This window comes from Pinus tabuliformis, chromosome 7, assembly GCF_031772625.1.
Source record: "Pinus tabuliformis cultivar Carrire ecotype Pingquan chromosome 7, CPIR1, whole genome shotgun sequence".
NCBI lineage: Eukaryota > Viridiplantae > Streptophyta > Pinopsida > Pinales > Pinaceae > Pinus > Pinus tabuliformis.
Window position 1 is genome coordinate 176,668,323 of NC_142293.1, and position 21,859 is coordinate 176,690,181.

Here is a 21,859-nt window from a genome sequence, read left to right on the forward strand (position 1 = left end):
TCAACAAATTGTCTTGATCTACTCTAAATCACTTTCCACTTCACGTAGATCCAGATGGAAATAATAAATTGATTAATGAATTCAATGATGCTCTGAAAGTTAGCTAGATTTAGAGGCATTTCCTCTGCCCATTTTTTAAAATAAACTGTTGTAGTCAAAATGTACCTATGTTGTTTGAAGAATGAGGAACGATCTCACCTATTATGTCGAGTCCCCATTGCTAAAAAGGTTGTTCGATGTTAACTTGTTGCAAGGGCATGGAAGGTTTCCACTGTCTTCCTGAAGAGATTTGAAAAATTTTGCATCTTCTTACATACATGTGGGTATCTTTGAATAAAGTAGTCCAATTATATCCAACATGCAGAATTTTGTGAGCCGTTGTATCTTCTACTATATTGTCCACCTGTTGGCCTGTCATGAACTTATTGTAAGACCTTTTCTGCTTCAGTTTTTTCCAAACATCTTAAAAAAGAAAATCATAACTTTTCATAAATAACACGTCATTAATGAGTTGATATTGATTGGATTTCAATCTCAAGGCTCTCTTTTTCTTAACATCTAGTTCAAGTGGAGCATAACCATTTTTCTAATAAAATATTAAGTTTGCATATTGAGACTGTGTATTAATAGGGAATACCTATGTGATTTGTTCAATATTACCTATTACTTCATCTATTGACGTATCATTCATTCCTATGACTAACCTGCAAAAAACCTTCACCTTTTACAATTTTAGCGGGTTTGATTTCTAGATCATATACTTGTAATGAAATAACCTAGTTATCCATTTTTTCTCCTAACTCCTTTTGAATAAGCAAGTTCCTAACTGCTGAGAAAGGAGAAAATACTTTAACATTAATTTAATCTTTGTAAATTGCAAAGGCTTGCTATTGACAAGGTTCATCCTCTCTGCGGATAGAAATGATCACTCTAGCCCAATGAGTGGGTTGGGAAACTAAAGTGGCAATCAACTAGACATCTTCCTAGATTATAATTGAAAATCAGAACAAGAGAGATGGCCTACCTTGTTGTGATGCTATTCCAATTTCCTTTGTTGAGATCCTCAAACTGCTTGCGTCACGGACTTGTTCATGCTTCTTTTAGTGCTTATGTACCTGCACAAGTGACCAAGAGACAACAAAGCATGCCAAAACCAATAGAAAATCCAACGATAACCTACTTAGTTGATCAAGGAATGCCAAGCCAATACATACATGAACATATATATTTTGGGAAGATGAACCAGCAGTTGCATTATTATATTTAAAGAATAAAGGGGAAGCTTACAACCATAACCTTGATGTTGAAAAGCTCTCCTTGAGTGGTAATAAAAGTCCAATCCAAGAAACTCTCCAAACACTCCTTCTCCTAGTCTAATGATTAACCTCTAGGCACAATCTCAACATAGGGGTGCAAATGGACATAGACCAACCATTTGGAATGGGAGAGGAGGAATTTATAGGCTGGGAGAGGGAGTTAGGACTTCTCCAAAGATAGGATTAGGCCCACATATCAAGGAGGTATCTCATAGTGATGAGACCAAGAGGTCAAATTAGGAGGATTTGATCTCATCTATGCGAAACCACCTCCGGCTCACCACTCTGGAAGCTTCTAGATCACGAAGCTTCTCATCCTCTTTGGAAAATTTTCCTTTCTGAGACCATCATGGGTATGAGAGAGAAAAGAGTGATGCCATCGCTAGCTTAACAATGCGAAACAGGTGATCATCGTGGTTTTGAGCTTCATAAGGGCGATGACCCTCATTTTAGGGTTTCAAGAGCCATTTCTTCAGGGAAAGCTTTAGATATTTTCCAAGAAAAGTTAAAGGAGGGATATAAGTTGTATACATGGATGAGTATATTGTATAATGATCATGTTTCGGGCACTTCAGTGTGTGTCACTGGGAAGTGCATGAGGCATGACAAATTATTGTGTAACAAGTGCCCCCTAAAGCATGAAGGAAGAACGAGGAGTGATGGCTGAGATGCTTTACGAGCTTTTGGCATGGACAAGGACACACACTGTTAATAGACTTGAAAATCAAGGACGCATATACATATACATATCTGAGATCAAGACATGAATCCACGACATGGATGCAACCATCTAGATGATGAAGACTAGATAAAAGATCCATGGTATGGGCATAGCCATCTAGATAACAAGGATCATCATAAATATAAAGTCGCACGGTATGTTCATAGCCATGTGTATAGTAGAAACATGTGTACAATCATGAATGACATATAACTCCATGCAACCTAAGTCATAACAGACAAGACTCAGGGTCTTGCACTCCATCCCGACCTGATCAATGTATGAATTCTAACATGCGAATAAAAGTGTTGAAGTCGAACATGCTAGAAAACCACCTGATTACCAGCCAATGATGTGGACCATTAACAGGTATGAGAGAAACCACCAATAATGACAATGGCTCTCAAGGTACAACAGTATAATCCATGAATGTGATAATGAAGCTAAGGCCAAACACTCATGGAATCACCTGATCGAAAGCCAATAATGAAGACCTGTCGTTGGATGAGAAGGATTGGCCATTAGGGCATGCCAGCTCTAAGGTACTAAAGGGAGTTCCTAAGTCATCTTTCTGGATAATGAGTTGAAGTCGACAGGAAGTGACCCATCCAAGGAGGGTAACGATGAGTCCCCCATCATTGACAGAAAATGAAGATTGAAGTGGAATAATATTCAGGACTGTAGCAATGACTCAAACAATGTATAACTAAATAAGTGCAGATTAGACTTCTCTTGAATGCATTGGCAACACGACTCCGGAGTGTGGCAGCATCTAACTCAACATAGGACTAAAGGTCATGATGACTATATGTAATAGTCAAATGAGAGGCAAAATGGATCACCCAAAACCGGGAGGACAAGTGACTGAGAGAGGATATCCCAAACCCAACATGAGAGCAGAAGGGTGTAATTTTCAAGAGTGTCATGCTTCCTATACAAAGGATGTCTTATCTTCATTTTTCCCCTGCTATTTCTAGCGAGTAACCCAATTATTTTTATCACAAGCTTGAAGGGGATAGAATATGCTTGTCATGTAAGCTCATTCTTCAAATGAATCCATCCTAGTAATTTTTACGAGCCCTAAGAAGGAGAAGCTCGACCTCATCATGGTGACGAGTCTTTTGTTGTAAAATTTCAACGAGTTTGATTTAAGAATAACTTGGTATATTTTTCATATTTAGAGAGTTTGAAAAATAAATGGAAAAGAAAAATCCATCATGTCCCTTTTCGTAATTTGTCCCTCGAATCCGAAAAGGTAGAAAACAATATCCAAGGGAACCTCTTGATCATTTCGACCAAGGTGTACCTTTTTCGTAAATAGTCAATCTCAGCCCAAAAAAGGGGTAAATGTATATTGAGGTCATGTCAATTCATTTACTTTAACGAGTTCAAAATGATAAGTACTTGGTAATATTTTCAATTTCGAGAGTCAGAAAAGATCTCAAAGATGACTCCAAGGGGTTTCCTTTTTTGTTTATTTAAGGAATCCAAAAAAGACATAAAATAAAACTCCTCGAATCGGTCAATAATAATCACTGTTCACATTGAAGGTACATGTAACTACATAAGAAACACACCCATCACCGATATCGAGAGAAAATATCAAAATATTACTAAAATATTTGACAAAATGACTTTCAAAAGCTATAAATAAGTACAAGTAATTTCATTTTTTACCTTTTTACCAAATTGAGCTCTGAAAGTGCTTTTATGCTCTAATTCTCTTGATTTTCTAGTGGTTGTTGCAGGAGATATAAGGTATTCTTTCATGATCCACCTGCAACAGGTAAGAGCCTCATCACTTCTCTTGCATTTCATTATTTTTTATGCAATTTAAATGGTAAATTTTATGCTAGAAAGGAGGATTTTGAAATTTTAGGTCACTAGTGACCATCACAAGTATGGTCAGTGGACCCGTGATGGTTGTGCTCAAGCCTAAAGGCTCACGCGATGCCATCGCACTATTTATAAAAACAAGCGTGATAGCGCCAATAGCAATTTTTGAGATTAAAAACTCTCTTTTAAGCAAAAATGTCGATTTTTATCCATGGAAAAATCATTAATAAGTGTTTAAATGTTGTTTTGTAGGAGAATATGGTCGTGGAGTGGAGATAAAGAGGCCATGAGGCTGAATATTTCCAAGAATCTCATGATCCAGCATGGATAAATGCTCTAAGGGATTGTGGAATGCTAAAATTCTTCAAGACCACAGGGTTGAATGCCCCGGTAGAATTACTACCTCACTTGATCAACCTTTGGGATGTAGATCGAGAGATTTTCATCATCAAAGGGAAAGAAATGAAACTTTAGGAGATGGAAATCTATTTCATCATGGGATTATCTTGTCGAGGAGTAGTTCAACTCTTTGGATCTTGCCAAGGAGATGAGAGTACCAGGATTCTAGTCCAGAGATACTATCCTAGTGCCGAGATAACCAACAGAGGTAAGGTTAAGATAGCAACAATCACCAATAACCTTGTTTTGAGAACAATTTTTTTCACCATGGCACATGTATCGGGCACGCAAGCCTTGCATTAGGCTTCAAAGTCTTAGTTCCAATATGTTATTGCATGGTTGACCCCCACTGTCTTCAACTAGTGTGGAGGCCTCTTAGCAAACATGAAGCGACAACTGACCAAGGGTAAACACGGGCACTTGAAGAAATTCAGGTTCAATTTCATACTGGTGACCTTTTTCTTGGAGCAAGTTCCACTCTTCTGGTATTAGTGGGAAAAAGTTCCACATCCTGCACCCCGAGATCCAAGGCTCATGAGATGGAGCTAGCTCATGCCTCGAGGAGGCATGGGTCAACATATGCATTATCCACCACAGTTCTTTGTTTGGCTTAAATGAAAACTACTTGTGGTAGATGACTATGATTATGTTGGCACATATTTCAGGTGGGATCCAGACCTACCTCTGCCACCCGGCAAACAGTGGACCGATGTAGGTAAAAAATTATTTTTTGGATTTTTTCAAGTTTTATGATCTTTTTATAAAAGTGTAAGATGAGACTCAACCTGATGTAACTGTGTAGATGTGGGACCATTGAGACCACCAGGCATGTCGCCAATATCATGGTGAGCCATACAGCCAATAATGGGTGTGGACTATGAGGAAGGGGTTGACCCCTTAGTTGATATGGAATGCAATCTGGAGGCAATAACTCGAGGGGTTCCAGATTATGCCACTATCGACAATGTTCCACTGCATTAGCAAAGACATATTGTGGGAGTCTCTGCGAGACTGCGTTGATTGTTAGGCCAAGTGATGAGAGCAGTCACGTGCTATCATAAGCACCGTGCAGTTTGATAGTTTATCTAGTATTTTACACATTTTGTAGGATTTGAAAGCCAAGTGTCCCAGAACACTCTGGCAGACGCGATATATATATATATATATATATATATATATATATATATATATATATATATATATATATATATATATGTATGTATATATGCATGTTTTATCTCTACTTATGTGTTCATAACATGATTCAGTTTTATAAATGACACAAATTTCTAGCAAGAACAAGATTTTCCAATGCATCTGATAATGTATTTAAATTATGTGGAATATGTTGATATGTGATGTAATCAAAATTCCTTTCAAGCAATATAACACGTAGATACATACGCAATATTTGTGGATTTCTCACTAAATAATGATTGTTTAGTTGTAACACAACGAGTTGCGAATCCAACTTGACAACTAAATCCTTAATGCAAATAGAAACAGCTTCTGACAAGAGTTCAATAAATGAACTATATTCAGCAATATTATTGGTTGTTCGACCAAGGTGGATACCTTGTAAGTTAATCAGCTCGCCATTAGGGTCATAGAGTACCCATGCTGCAGAAGAGAGATTTCGTGTGCTACGACAAGCACCATCATCAAAACCAATGTAATGACTTGATGACATCTGCAAACCGAATGGAACACATGGCAAGAAGAAAGCATATGTCTGCAAAGAAAACAAGCACACAAAAAATAAAAAACGCACACTAATGAATTGACACACTAATGTACAAAAGTTATTACACGAATTTCACGCATAATATTTTTTTAGATACAACCCATTACGGGGCTGTGACAATGCATTTCCCTCATAATCACATAGATCATAGGCACCTTTCTATAAGACACACTTGACAATGTAGGGCCCATGCCACATGGGTTCTAACTTGCCTTCCCCCAATTTATTGTGGCTTGATCGTAAAGGAGGACCAAGTCACTTTCAGCAAAAGTGCGAGGAGATACAGTTTGGTCAAAATGATCTTTGACTTGCTTCTTTTGAGTTTCGATGACCATCGCAGCAATGCGATGAGTCTTGTCAAGTGTCTCAAGATACCATAGCCACTCCTCTTCAGGTGAGGTATTCAGAAGAAGTTCGATATCTAGCTTAAGAGAAGGGATTTCACATTCGATCGGAAGAGTTCCCTCTAAACCATACTGTTATAGACATATTTGTGCACTTCAACCCCAATCTTATATGTCAATAAACTAGGGCTCTTTAACCCCTAAAAGTGTTGTTTCATACCCTAAAGGATCATCATCAACTGATTACATCATTCCCCGAAAGTTCCACCTGAAAAACCACTCAGAACTGGCCAAAACTGGACCATACTGACTGCTCCACTGTCAGGGTGCAATGCATACTGACTTCTACAATAGCCAGGTGCGATGCATATTGACTTCTACAATAACCAGGTGCCATGCATACTGAAGAGGCCTTCTGTGGGGTGTGATGAGAGAGAATGGACAAATGTCCGAGACAGTTTGCTAAGTGGATGCTCATGGAATCTTCTAGAAACTTCTCCTATGACACTTGCCTCTCTGAATTCACCTAGGGATGAGTAAGAGATCCAAGAAATCTCCATGTGGAACGAAGAACAACAAGTGGAATGACACTAATCAAAAACCCAGAGATGACTCACAACCTTGCAGACATCTATAAATGGATCCCTCATCTGAGAGATCTAGAGGCTGGAATTTTGTAATTTGTAAGGAAGTGTCGATAGTTTGTCTTTGAGAAAGAGCATTGTATTGTTGGGTGATCTTGCTTTTCATGAGGTGAAGAAGGCTTTGATGTTGGGAGGATGATGCTGGATCAGACAGTTGGGTTGTAATTCTCCCTTCTATTTTAATAAAGTTCTTTGAGTTTTCCTCCATACAATCGTGTATTTGTGAATGTTGTTATTTATGGATGCCATTGTATGTTCAATGTATTTCTAATTCTACATTGCTTATGATATAATACATCAATATGCTTTGATGGTGTTTTGTTACTTTATTTCTACAGGTATTCTCTAAGCGGGATAAGTAGGAGAGGAGTTGCAAGCTCTATCAAGAGGGAGAGAAATAAAGCAAGGAGTTAGGTGGAAGATCCAGGTTGGTTCCTTTGCTTCTATTTTATCTATCATACATGGAGGAAATCACAAATTTCTTTGATTGTTTGTTTCTAGGATAGCTGCCAATCCTAGAGGGCTAGCAGATCGAAAAGACACTAGTTTTCTCGGAAACACATACACCAGTTGGAACATAGTGAATCCAGTGGCCATCTTAGCAAAATTTCTCTAAGCCCAAAGAGCTGAGAAGAGCATTAAATGAAAATATTTTTGGTTATTCCTAATTGTATGTTGAATGATAGTAATCAAAACCTTATTGATTGCTTCAACTCGGCCATTGGCCTATGGATAATAACGAGTTGAGCTATTATGTTGAAGGCCCAACTGAGCAGTTAGCTCTGCCATCATGTGCTGACGAAAATGTGATCCATGGTCAGTCACAATAGCTTGAGGGACACCAAAACATGCTATGACGTGGTTAAAAAGGAACTGAGCAGCAGTAATACCATCAACATTGTATGTAGGCATCGCCTCAGCCCATTTCGTGGAATAGTCGAAGGCAACAATGATATAACCATGCCCCCCAACCGAGCAAGGGTTACATGTCATGAAATCAATGCCCCATTTGGTAAATGGGCTAGCAGTAATAGCTGGGTGTAGGGGTGCAAGTGGGGCATGCTGCTTGTGGTTGAAAATATGTCATTCATGGCATTTTTAGAAAGCTAGAATGAAGACTTTGAAAATAGACGGCCAGAAATAACCAGCGTGGAGGATTTTCTAAGAAGTGGCATATCTAGACATATGACCACCACAAGCACCAGAGTGGCAATCATTTAAGACCCACTCAGCCTCTTCAAGGGTGGGACACCTGCGTAGAACAGACTCCACACCGACCCGATACAATGTATCACTGAGGATCTGATAGGGTTGGGACTGATGCTGAATGTGACATCGGTTAGATCAGGACAACTGAGATCGGAAAGTCTGGGTTTCGAGATAAACAATAATGTCTCCATACCATGGGTCAAGAGGGCTGATCATAAACCAAGTTTCGTTGGGTATATGCTCAATAAAATCAGTTGGGGTGCTTGGAGATGGAAGAGAATAGATTATCTCAGCAAAGACGAGCGATTTCTTTGATTTGGCAGCAACAAATTCCAAATCAAACTCTTGCAGGATCACAATCTATTTGGAGTATTCCCCCCAGAAACTGACAAGTTAGTATATATGTCAAGGGGTTACAATCATAAATCACTATGGTTTTCCATAAAATGATATAGTATCGAAATCATTGGACGACATGAACCACTGCTAAAGAAAGATTCTCGACATGAGCATATCGAGACTTAGTATCAAGAAGATTCTAGCTCATATAATAAACCATGTGCTCATTTTCTGCATCGTCGTCCTGAACTAACACCATAGCAATAGTGGTATCAATTGCAGCCAAATACAGGAAGTAATCACGATGATAATGAGGGGGATGCAGTAAAGGAGCACTAATCATCGCGTCTTTTAAAGCATCGAAGGATTTTTGGGCAACTTCATCCCAAATAAAAGACATCCCCTTCTTAAGTAAGCGAGTAAAACCTTTGGCAAGTTTGACATAATTAGGGACAAATCGACGAAGAAAATTAGATTTCCCTTGCAAGCTTTGCAATTATAGCAGTGATGAAGGAGGGGGTAGATTGACTATGGCCTCAACTTTTAAAGGATCAATCCTGATTCCTTCACGAGATACTACAAAACCTAGGAGCTGACCAGACTCGACACAAAACACATACTTGTGTGGACTGACGCGGATATTGTAATGTCAACATCATAAAACGATGGCTCTTACTGACCTGGATGGTCATGACGTTTAGCTGAATGACCTAGTAAGTCGTCAAGATATGGCTAACTAATTTGTCGAATGTCATGAATGCATAATACATTGCTCGTTGGAAACTAGCGCCAACATTCTTCAAACCGAAAGGAAGCTTTTTGTAAGCGAAAATACCCCAGGGACAGATAAAGGTTGTTTTATGCTGATCGGTAGGTGAAATGTTAATCTGGTTATAGCTAGAAAAACCATCCATGAACAAAAAAATTTCACTCCCAGTGCATTCGTCGATGATTTGGTATCCTTAGGACACATGTGATTGTCCTTAGGACACATGCAATTGATATCACGGTAATCAACACAAACACGTATTGTGCCATACTTTTTGGCAACATGGACAATATTGGATACCCAATCCGTCAATGGAATAGGATAAATGAAACTTGCTTTCAAAATCTTCTCTACTTCTTCTTTCATGGTAGCAGACTTTTGAGGGTGCACAAGGTGAAGCCATTGTCGAATAGGCTTAGCACCAGGATAAGTTGGAATATCATGCACCACTATTGATGGATCGATACCAATCATCTCCTAGTATGACCAAGAAAAAACGTATCAAAATTCTTTAAAAATATGAGTATAAATCTTGATCTCATATGGAGAACAGGAAACCCCAATATGGATGTTCTCGACAATTCCCAATTTATTTCCCATGTTACCTTATGAAAAGACTTCATGTACCAAGGCAGGTGTCTGAAGTGGAGGTGTAGGAGAATGAGAAACAGACGCTTCAAGACATGAAGGCACCTTACAAAAGCTAGGAAGAAAAGAAGAACGATGATGTAGATCGTTCCATGGAATTTCATCCAGAGATATGACCTCCACAATACTCTCGTCAATGAGGAACATCTTGTTCAAAGAATCCAAAGAATCCCAAGAACCAAACTAGGGATATGGTACGTAAGTGTCTAGGTTCATACTGAAGACAATATGACTTTCTAAAGTGGCCATCAAAGCTAAGGAAATTTCTTGATAATTTATCTCCAATGGACTTAAAGGCATAGAATCACCAAATGAATCAATATGATTCAGAGTAGGTATAATCCAATGATCCATAGAGTCCGAGATCATATTGATTAAATGAAAATCCAGAGGTCGGAGAGTAAAAGTACTCATTAAGGAAGAGTCTTTGAAGAGACCTACCCACACACTCTCGTAAGGAATCTCAGTATTACCCACGTAAGGAACATTTTCATTCGATGAGCCAAAAGAAGAGGACAGTTGATCAAGCGTGACAATTTTTCCTTCATGAGGAAAACGAAGTACACAGAACAAGGAAGACACAACAAAAAACATGGCGTCAGTCCAGCTTTGCCCAAGAAGAAGGCTGTAGTTGAGATTGGCATCTACAACTTCTACTTCTAATTCAACAGTCTTTCCTTCTATTGAAGCCTCAAAAATCGTTGCTCACAACATGGGGGAAAACCACCCGGTCTGGACCTTGGTTGGAAGCTTCTTTTCTGTTTGGTGTAGTGGATCCAACTACGGATAATGGGACCAGTTTCCCAATATAAATTATGATAATGCTGATGGGGTGATATATGATAGTTTGGAGGAATGTTTAAACTAAAAGTAATCTAATCTAAACTAATAATAACATGCATATATCCTAATTTAAACACTATCTAGTTATGACTATACCCGAGAATAAAATTGAAGTATGTGATCTACAATAATGTCCTAAAGAAATTAGTAATAAAGATCATTCAACTGCAATAAGAAGTGAAATCATTTTAACAATAATTGTTTCGGATAAATAGTTATCCGAAATGATTGTGAAAGACATATCACATAAGAAATTATTCATGTATTCAGAAAAAGATTTAGGCCATCAACATACAAAAGTGCAATAATGTTAACCAAGATTTAAACTTTCATACATAAACAATTTGACATTGCTTAATACATAAATAAAACAAAATCACAAGATAAAAGTACCATTTGTAATAAGTTTTGCTCATGTGTTTCATCAATATCGACCTACTTCTGATCAATCCAACACCATATAAGAGTACATAAGTGCAATTTCAATAGAATATGCCAGATAAAATGAAAATAAATCTTGTTCCATTCATTTCACTAGAACTTACTCAGAGCGACAAAAGTGTATGTTTTGAAGATTGTTTTTGATAAAATTTATGGACCCCTCTCTAAATGCATGAGAGGGGTTTAAATACTAAATTACAAATCCTACGAATAGATTATTACAAAAATAGTTGAGGAGGTTTAAACGACCTTCCTCAAATTATGCAAAAAAAAACAAAAATAGAAAATAAAACATGGTGACTAACTCCTTTGCGTTTGATCTTTGAGATCGCAGATGTTCATCATTAGTTTGCATTATGTCAGTCGGCTGATTGTAGATTTCAACTACCCAATGAACATGACATCGGTTAGTGCTGGCACCATTTTCTGTGTGGAAGAGCTTAGGCATCGCAGGGTCATCCACTAGCTGTAAGGTTTAAATAAATATTGCCAGTATGGTTCCTAGTTTAACCTGGTCATTTGCCTAATTGCTTCCTCTTTTTCCCCTATTGCCTACCTCCACTATTGTTCAAGTTGTTTGACATTAGGAAGAAAACCTGGTATAGACTCTGCCACCAAGTTTGCGTTGTGTAAATTTTCATTGATGTTTTCAATAACACTGTTTGCTATTGTTGTTACGACCGTTGTTTCCTTTTATGTTTATCTAAGCCGAGAATCCTAGTTTGCAAATAGAACTTCTTTATGTGACTCCTATAGTACAGGAAAATCGGCCTTCCTACCATCATCTAAATTCTTTCAGGTGATGAAGTCAGAAACTCTTTTCAAGACTTCATCATATTCGAGTCTCATGTCACTAGTATCGCAATAAGGACACAACTGCGAGACCTTCTGGCATAGAATTTCTTTTTGGTGCATTAGCTCGGAGTTAAGGATGAGAACTTCATTTATAAATTAATCAACATTTAGGTTGTCCTTATACTTATCTGTTATTGTTTGTATATGTGCTTCCTTTTCTGCTAATCTGGCTTGATGTTTTATTTGCATCTGCTCGAATTCTTGTGGGAGCTTGGCTATTTGTAATTTTTCTTGTTGGTTAGATCTTTCTTACTCTAACTATTGTTCCAACAACAGAATTTTATTTTCTTTTTCACTGAGCAACATTTTTGCTTATGTTACTTTATCAATAGTCATTGTTGCATAAGCTCCTGCAAACTGTGATAGTCTAGTAAGGTTCTTAGATGGGTCGATGGGTGAATCTTTCTAGACAATATCCACCAGTTCATTATCGGGAGTAGTAGCAGCTGTAGCATCCAACTTTATCTTATTTCTTTGCCTTTTGACGATAGCTTTATGGGCTAGGCTATAGAACACATCTGAAGGAGGAATGTCCTCAATTCTCAAAACAATTCTAGAGGTAGGAGTGGCCGGAATGTGTTCTACCTCTTGAGTACTTACAGTTTTCTCTACTGTAATTTCTTCAGTTTCTTTGTGTTGTGGAGTTTGTGGCTCAGGTGCTTGTCCCTCTGTATGGAGCTTTTTGTTAAAATTCTCTCATTATTTCACTAAATCAATCACCAGGAGATTTGTTGACTGGGTGGAGGTGGAGTGAATTTCAACCTATTTCTTAGCTGAGGTTTTCTAAGCTGATTTTTTTGTAGATTCGGCTGTATCCTTTTCTGACTCCTTACTTTTACTTCCCCCATTCTGTGATTGCGGCTCTGAGTTCTCTGACTCCCTAGTAGACTTCTCTTGGGACTCTACTTCAGAATCATCTTTAGAATTATCTCTGGAGCTCTCTTCTAGGCTTACGCTAGGAGTTGGCTCCCTTATTGGCTCAATCTGTAATTGGTCCAATGGGACCTTTAATAATCTCCTTTCTCTATATTCATGAAAGGCTTAAAGATATTTTGGGCTAAAAAGTAGTGATGCCATGTGCTTCACATCTATGAATGTTTCCTTCTGTAGGAAGACGTCATCAAATGCATCTTCCTCATTATTGAATACCTTCACTTTCACCATGGTAGTGAAGTCTTTCGTAGTGCCATTTGGGTCATATTGTATTCTTGGGAATTAAGGTAATTTTAGAGATTTCATTATCTCTGCTTCTTTGAATGCATGCGCAAGATCGTGCAGTGCAAATTCTCCACACTGCAATGGAAATGTAGGCGAAATGGCCTTTTTCGCTTCCTTTAATCCGTTGCTCAGCCCACCCTCACTCGTTGTTTGGTAGGCTATCTCTCTAGCCATCAATTTGTCGGGGACATAGTATGGGAGGATATGCAGTGAGGAAATACTCCCAAATACTTTGATATATGTGAATGTTTCCTCCCCAAACCATCTGTTTAGTGGGAGGATATATACTTCAGCTTCCTTAGAGAACCTAGGGGCATTTTGGTTGTAAACCTGTTTATGGATAGGCAGCATGGCTCCATGACAAATTTTGTAAAATGGGGTGAGACTGAGACTCCCATATGTCCTTATGATATATATGAATGGGAAGTGGATCCTTCACAGTCCATTTTCATCCCATGATAGGAAATTTTGAACCAAAACAAATTGTATCCATCACATAGGCACTCATAAAAAATGGAGGGTAAACCCTCGAAGAGTTACTCCTTTTCCTCCTATAATCAATTATCGCCTTTACTAAATTATCAAATAGAATTTGATCCCAATTCATTATGGTTGTGTTTACGGCTGCATCTATTAATGGTAGCCATTCTCGGGAAAATTTAGTGCTATCGGGCTTGCCAAAAATCCTACAAAACTATGAGGGGGAGAAATAAATGGAGTAGAGTACATACCCACTTTGTCCTTTTTTATCTTGCCCTCATTATTTAACCAGGTCCAGGTGACATCTACTGGGTCCTCTTTCTCTTTGTCAAACTCCTCAAGAAACTGTTTGTTGTAGAGCGTTTGGGGCTCTAGTAGGTTTCACATAAGTTGTAGGCTGTCTAGCGAAAAATATCCCATAACCTCTTGGCTGCTATTCTTAAATTCTCTATTTGAGATATCAGCCTGATCAATAATCCACTTGACCATATCTGTATAAGGGATTATCTTTGGGCGCGTGGCTATGTGATCCAGAAATGAACATGCCGTCTCAAAAATGGAGGCATCTGAGGAAACACGACCATTAGTTGTGACCATTGTTTCGAGAGGTCTTGGTTCCTCTTCTTCTAATAAATCAACATGGTTTCCCACGTAGAGATTCCTCCTTCTCTGTTGCATGTAGTATATGTGAATAAAGCATTCATTTTTTATTTCTCAGATGCAACTACCTTGCCCTTCTTTTCCATTGCTCCCAAAGACTCCTTTTGTGGATTTTTCCTGAAAATGGAGAAAAACAGCAACTATTAGATATACAGAGATAAGAATGAACGTAAGATGGAATAATACAGATAACTTGGAAAGGTGATAAGTAAGGATTTTTATTTGAATGCAAGTCAAAAGATATCGTATCACGTTGAATGGATTTTCACAAATAAATGCCATTAACCTTTACTAAATGCCCACTAATGGTTCATTATCTCTTAGCTTTATTGCTCATTAATGTCTGCATCATAAGTCGGGAAGAAAGATTTTAGGGTGGCGAGCCTTTAAATTGCAAAAATGCAGATTTTGCGATTGTGATGCAATATCGCAAATCACATTATCGCATTATGTTTATACGCTTTCCTTATCGTTTCTTTAGTTTCTGTGAGATGCAAAATGTGGGCTGCTTACTATCATTCCCAAAACATAGCTTATTTTTCAAGTTTTTGTGTAAAGCCCCTTTTATTAAGCAGTGGACCTAAAGACTCGTTTATAACGAATCTCGGGAACAGGTGCAGGTCTCAATCACATTTCGTAATCTCTTCGGATTGTAATTTTGTGGTGTTCCTTTTAATGTCCAAAATGCGATGCGATAAAGGAGATGTTGTCATCACAATTTCACATCTTGCACATTTTAAGGTAAGTCATTAGGGTGCACCTTCTATAAATAGCGATATGCGATGCGGGTCTTAGTTTTAATAAGAAATTCTTTAGGACTTAGTTTATATAAGAAACATAATAGTTTCGAAGTGTTTAGTGCAGAGTCCTCCTTTGATCGCTTTTCACTAGTTTTGGTGGATTAGCAAGGCTTTCAATCACGCTTGATTGTGCGATATGTGGGAAAGGCAAACATTTACTAGTTTATTGAAATAGTGTTTGATTGATATCTTGTCTTATTTGAAAATTTAATAAGGAAAATGCCTAAATGCTAAACTTATTTTTGGAAGGAATTTTTAAAGGGTCCCTATTTATTAATGTAATATTGACTAATACTATTAACAAATGGGGGGTTGTTGAATAGCACAACAATTGGCGATTCACTTGGAAGAACTAATTATCTATGAGAGTTTTTTGAAATTTCTAAAAACTTCTAAAATAAATATGGTATAGGAGATAAAAATTACATAATATATAAGGTAAGTAATACTATTCTTTGAATAATTTAAACAACATCCACTTAACTATCATTCTTTTGATTATGTTCTTCACATAAGAAAGTCACTTTGTCTACATCAGTCATTACTTGGTTTTAAAGATCAAAACGGGGAGGCTCTTCACAGATTAGTGTTTTGGTATACTCATTTGTCATAGGTAGAGCCTCTGCTGCTAGCAGGCATTCATAGCCTCGACAAGGTTGCCTTTTAACCAACAATGATTTAGTATCCCACCTAGGGAAAAATACAATTTTTAAAGATAAGCTCAGATTTATATACTCATTGCCTTTTTATTTTTCGAAATAATTCTTTTTCTTCAAAATTTCATCCTTTATCCCTTAAAGGACAATGTCCTAGTTTGGTGATCAAAATTGACAATTCCATTCCCTTGATTATAACTTAACTGAACAAGCTGGCTCTTAATGAGACCCCTTGTCTTTTGATCAATACAATCTCAAGCCATTACCCTGTTTTGATATGCAGTATTGGTAATGTCAGCTAGTTATAACCTTATGATCATGGTAAGTCGGCTCTTGATGAGACCTCTTATCCTTTAAGTTTAAGTATATTTTAGAATTACACTCTAAAAATGTAAACTGAATAGATGGGGAGAACCATTGGCTCCTTAAGAGCTTCTAGATGACAATTGTAGAGTTTAAAGATGCTTTTCTGTAGAGAGACTTTTCTTTGTTATTGATACTTTTCTTGAATGATGTAGAAGCAAGGTTCCTTTCTAAAGTTAAGTTTTCATTGAAGATCAAATAATTTTGGCAGAGAATAAGCAATTTCAAAGTAACATAACTTAACACTATATTTTATGTGTGAAAGTCATTTTCATAACAATCTTTACTTACACAAGCAAAAAGTCAAAAATAAAAAGAGACTATTATTTGTAAATCCAAAAGTAAATGTTCTTCAACTTGTATTATTCTTTCTAGAAAAATAAAATAAAGGCAATAATATACAGGGAATAGAAGAGATCATCTTCTATGGAAAATATTTCTTTAAGATATTCCCATTAACAGGTAGAGATTCTCTCTTGCTTGATAAATCCTGCAATAAAAAGGTTGATGGGCCTATTTGTTCCACAATCTGAAATAGGACAAGCCACATTTGTTGGAACTTGTTATTCTTACCTTTTTCTTTGTGGGCTTTATCCCATTTCAATACTAGGTCTCCGATTTGAAAGGATTTTGAACTTACAGAATTTGAATCAAAGGAAGTTTTGACTAATTGTTGATGATGTGCGTGTATGATTTCAACCTTTTCCCTTTCCTCTTCAACTTTAAGGATTTGTAACTGTCTAACTTGCATAGAAGAGGAAGGAGTTTCTTTAATGAACTGAACTAGGGCTAGAGAGGGAATACCTAAATTTGTAGGTAGGACAATTTCTTTCCCATAGACCAAATTAAAAGGAGAAGTGTCAATGAAGGCCTTCTGAGTTATTCGATTTGCCCATAGAGAAAATATTAGAGACTTATGTCATTTCTTCTAACTTTAGTCAATAGTTCATTTAATAATCCTTATGAGATTTTTGTTTGTACATTCAGCTAACCCATTTCCCTATGGATAATAGTTAGCAAAGTATTTAAGCTTAAAACCTCTTTTAAGAGAAAATTTTGTCATAGCATTGCCTGAAAGATAAGATGCATTATCAAACATCAAGGTAGATGGTATACCAAATCTGGTAATGATAAATTGATCGATGAATTCAATGATGTTTTCATAATTGACTACCTTGAGTGGAATGGCTTCCACCCATTTTGTGAAGTAATCAGTTTTTGTAAGGATATATATATGCTGCTTAGAAGAATGAGGAACAACCTCACCTATTATGTCCAATACCCACTGCTCAAATGGTTGTTTAATATTGACTGGATGTAATGGTAATGCGGGTTTTCTCTATCTCCCAGCAATTGTTTTACAAACTTTACATCTCCTTACATAATTGTGTGTATCCTTGAATAATGTTGGCTAATAATATCCAGCATGCAGGATTTTATGCGTGATGGTATCTCCTCCAAAATTTCCACGAACTGATCCATCATGGAGTTCCTGCAACACCTTCTCTGCCTCAGATTTTCAAGACATCTAAGTAAAACAAAATCATAATTTATTCTAAACATCACATGATTAACAATTTGATATTGTCTAGCTTTTAGCCTCAAGGCCCTTCTCTTCTTATAATTTAATTGCATTGGGGCGTATCCATTTATTAAGTAAAATATGATATCAGCATAACTTGACTCGGTTTCATTAAGGCTTACCTCATAGACTTGTGCATCATCACCTGAGTCATGTGGTGTTGATACATTAGATGCTCCTGCTAACATCCTGCAAAAACCTTGAACTTTTGCAATTTTCGCTGGTCTGATTTCAATGTCATATTCTTACATAGTTGTCACCCAATTTGCTCCCTTCTCACCTACATCCCTTTGTATCAACAAATTTCTCACCACTGAGAATGGTACTATTACTTTGGTGTGGGTTTTGAGGAGAAAAGTTCTGAAGTGTTTTATTGATTTGGAAATAACAAAATCTTGTTTTTCAGCATCTGAGTAATTCAATTCAGCCCCTTGCAAATTGGAGCTAAGGAAAGAGATTGGGGCTTTGGATTTTTCTTCATTGACTTGTGTCAATATCACTGCATATGATTTCTCGAAAGTGAAAGTATAAAGAATGAAATGATTTGAAAAATTTGAAGTTGCTAAAGAGGGAGAATTAATGATTTCTTGTTTAATAAAATCAAAATCTTCATGTTCTGTGTGTCCCCATTTAAAAAGAGAATTTTTTTTTTATCATAGATTGAAGAGGTAAAACAATTCGTGAGAAGTCAGGGACAAATCTTTTAACAAAATTTATTTTACCTAGGAAAGATTGCATTGATTTTTTGTTATGAGGTAAAGGAATTTCAGAGATTTCTCTTATTCTATCAGGGTCAATGTGAATCCCTGCTTTGGATACAGTCAATCCAAGGAGTTTCCCTTCACTTAACGTGGAGAAAAATTTCTTAGGATTAAGAGAATTTCCATACCTTTGACAATGCTCAAATATTTGTTTTAAATCTCAGATGATTACTGTGCTTTTTGGAATATACAGTTATATCATCTAGGTAGATTACTATTAATTTCTTTACTAAACCTTTGAAGGCTATGTCCATGGCTCTCTGGAAAGTAGAACCATAATTAATTAGTCCAAATGGCATCTTTTGATAAGCATAAGTGCCCCATTTTGTCTTGAATGTAGTTTTCAATTGGTCATCTGGATGTACTAGGATCTGATTATAACCTGAGAATCCATATAGAAAAGACATTAATTCTGAGCCTGCAACTGAGTGCAATATTTGTTCCATAGGAGGCAATGGAAAATTTTCCTTCTGGCATGCTTTGTTGATATTGCAGAAGTCTATACATATCCAAATATCATCGTTCTTCTTTCTAACTGGGACAAGATTGGAGAACCATATGGAATGTCTGACAGGGAAAAGAATATTGGCTTTCAGCAGTTTGTTCAATTCAGATTTAATCTGATTTTCTAAATTAGGATGGATTTTTCTTAATTTATGTTGAACAGGTTTTCCATCAGACATCATGGAGATAGTACGTTGAATAATAGAAGTGTCATACATTTTAAGATCTTCATATTTCCTTGTGAAGACATTCTTATATTTCTTCAACAAACGTATAAAGGTTGATTTCTCATCTTACGTAATTCAGAGGCCCAGATTAATATTTTGAGGTTTAAGGTCAATTCCAAGGTTAATCAATTCAAACCTCAGATTTGAACTCTGAAGTTTTGAATTGGTGGGTCGTTTGAATATGTCCTTCAGGTCATATAAATATTCCAACTTAACCACAGACTTTGGTATAGCATTATTAGTTGTTTCTTGCTTAAGTTGGTTGTCATGTTGGTCTTTGTCAACAATCTGGTCATTGTAAGAGCCTTCTGATGTCAAAAGGCTTATGATATCTGGATCATTATTAAAGACTCTACAGTTGGTGATATTGTCAGAAATAGAAGGCCTAAAAATCAATTCAACAGAAAACCAATCAGGACTATAATCTCCTGGTGGAATAAGCTTGGAAGCCACATTAGCTAAGAGATCAGTACTTGCATTTTGGAGTCTCGGAATAGGGGAAATATTAAACGTTGTAAAGTGGGAAGTCAGGTCTTGGACTAACAACTGGTAATGTTTCAAATGTCTAGACAAATAGTGTATAGTATTTCTTACCTGTTTTATCACAATTTCTGAATCTCCAAACAGTTGGAGGTGTTTGATATTAAGGACAATGGATTTATACAAACCTTGAACTAATGCTTCATATTCAATAGTGTTGTTTGTGCAATAAAATTCCAGTCTACATGCTAACATAGTCTTTTCCCTTTCCGGGCTAACTAATATGCATCCTGCTCCTGCTCCATCATTGGATTTAGATCCATCAAAAAATAATTTCCAAAATAAAGAGCTAACTACAGGTTTATCTACAAAATTTACACACTTAGAAGTATTTGTTTGGGAAAAGTTTTCAACTTGGGATACAATAGAGGTTTCGAAGAAAGGTGAAGTATAAGCGTTAAAATTTCCTAGAAATGATTCTTTTGAGTAGTTTCCGATGATATTGTTGCTATATGAAACTGGATCATTTTCTCCTTCTAGCTCTGTGACTATGTACTTTTGACGTTTTTCGCGATCAACCCTTATTTGAATTGGCTTTCAATTATAGGGAAGCCACATGTGAGACTAGTCAGTCGTGAAATAACCATTAAGCTTTTCTGACTAGTCTCTACTAAGGATTAAGTCGTAGAATTCGGGAATATCATCTACAAGAATGTCAATGACTTGAAAAACTTTTGGGTTTGACGAGAGTCTGATGGTTACTTGATTAAGTTCCCCAACAACTTTGACTTGAGATCGATCTAACTCCACAATGCGTACAACAGATTTTTTGGACTGAACATTCAACTTTGCACAAACTATTCTAGGTAAAATGTTAGATGAAGCTCCTGAATCAACTAAACAGTTGTGTAAGTTTCTATTAAAAATTTCAAAAGTAAGGAGAAATGGAGGAGTATGGGATTTAGATCTTCCTCCAATCAGAGCTATGTCGGTTGGATCAATTTTGTTTAAAGAGGTGCTAGGGGGTCTTCTCATTTCTTGGGTAGCTTGTGAGATCACATCAGCAGGAAGAGGTGGAGTAGGTACTGCGTTGAGTTCCTTAAGAAGTAGCTTCTGCTGATGTTTTAACTTTCTAAGCTCATGAAAGGTGATTTCTTCCCTAGTCTTTTTCATATCATCAACAATATTATATTCCATTTCATCAGATACTAGAAGGGTTTTAGTGGAAGGTGAAGAATTCAATTAAGAAGAAGTAGTTTGAGTGGATTTTGGTGAAGATTTCTTACATGTTGTTTTGTCCCTGGGAGGTGGTGTTGAATCCTTCTACTTTGGATTTGTTTGTGGCAAATCATCAGGGTTTTACTTCAAGTGGAAACAGGCAGTGCTTCTTTCATTTCTTCATTGGGAAGTATAAAATCCCACATTCCTTGCAACTCTGTTTTCTCTTCATTTGTTGAAAACGTTGAAAGAATTCGAAATATATTTCAAGTATATATCATTTTGCTAGCTGGCTTCTCAAGAAGAATCTAAGTCAATAGAAGGAGAGAAGTCATTTTTTCCCTCATCATCTTTCACATGTGGCCTAGGGTTTCTGAAGCAAGGGCCAAAAAGTGCAGAAGTTGCAGTCAATCTAAAATTACAGAAAGATAAGTCGGAGTTACAATCAAGTTGTTGGAAGGTCAAAGTCAAATACAAGCAAAGAGCAGCTAAATGATTTGACAAAAGAGGAAAGGTTGACTTGGTCTTGGAGGAGTCTTGGTCAAGGGTCTAGGCCTTGGAATTCGTTAATTGAAGATCCTATAGGAAGAACAATTATTGTGGGTTTTCCTCCTTGATTTTGAGAGGTTTTGGCCCTGGTTGATCGTCTATATCTTGTGTCCTTTGACTTATTATTCTTTGTGATTTTGTAGTTGTTTGATGAAGAAAACACTAATAATCAACTAAATAAGAAGATGCTAATTAAGTGAAGTAAAAATACATCACAAACAGTTATCAAGAAAGAGAAATCATCCTATGTTGT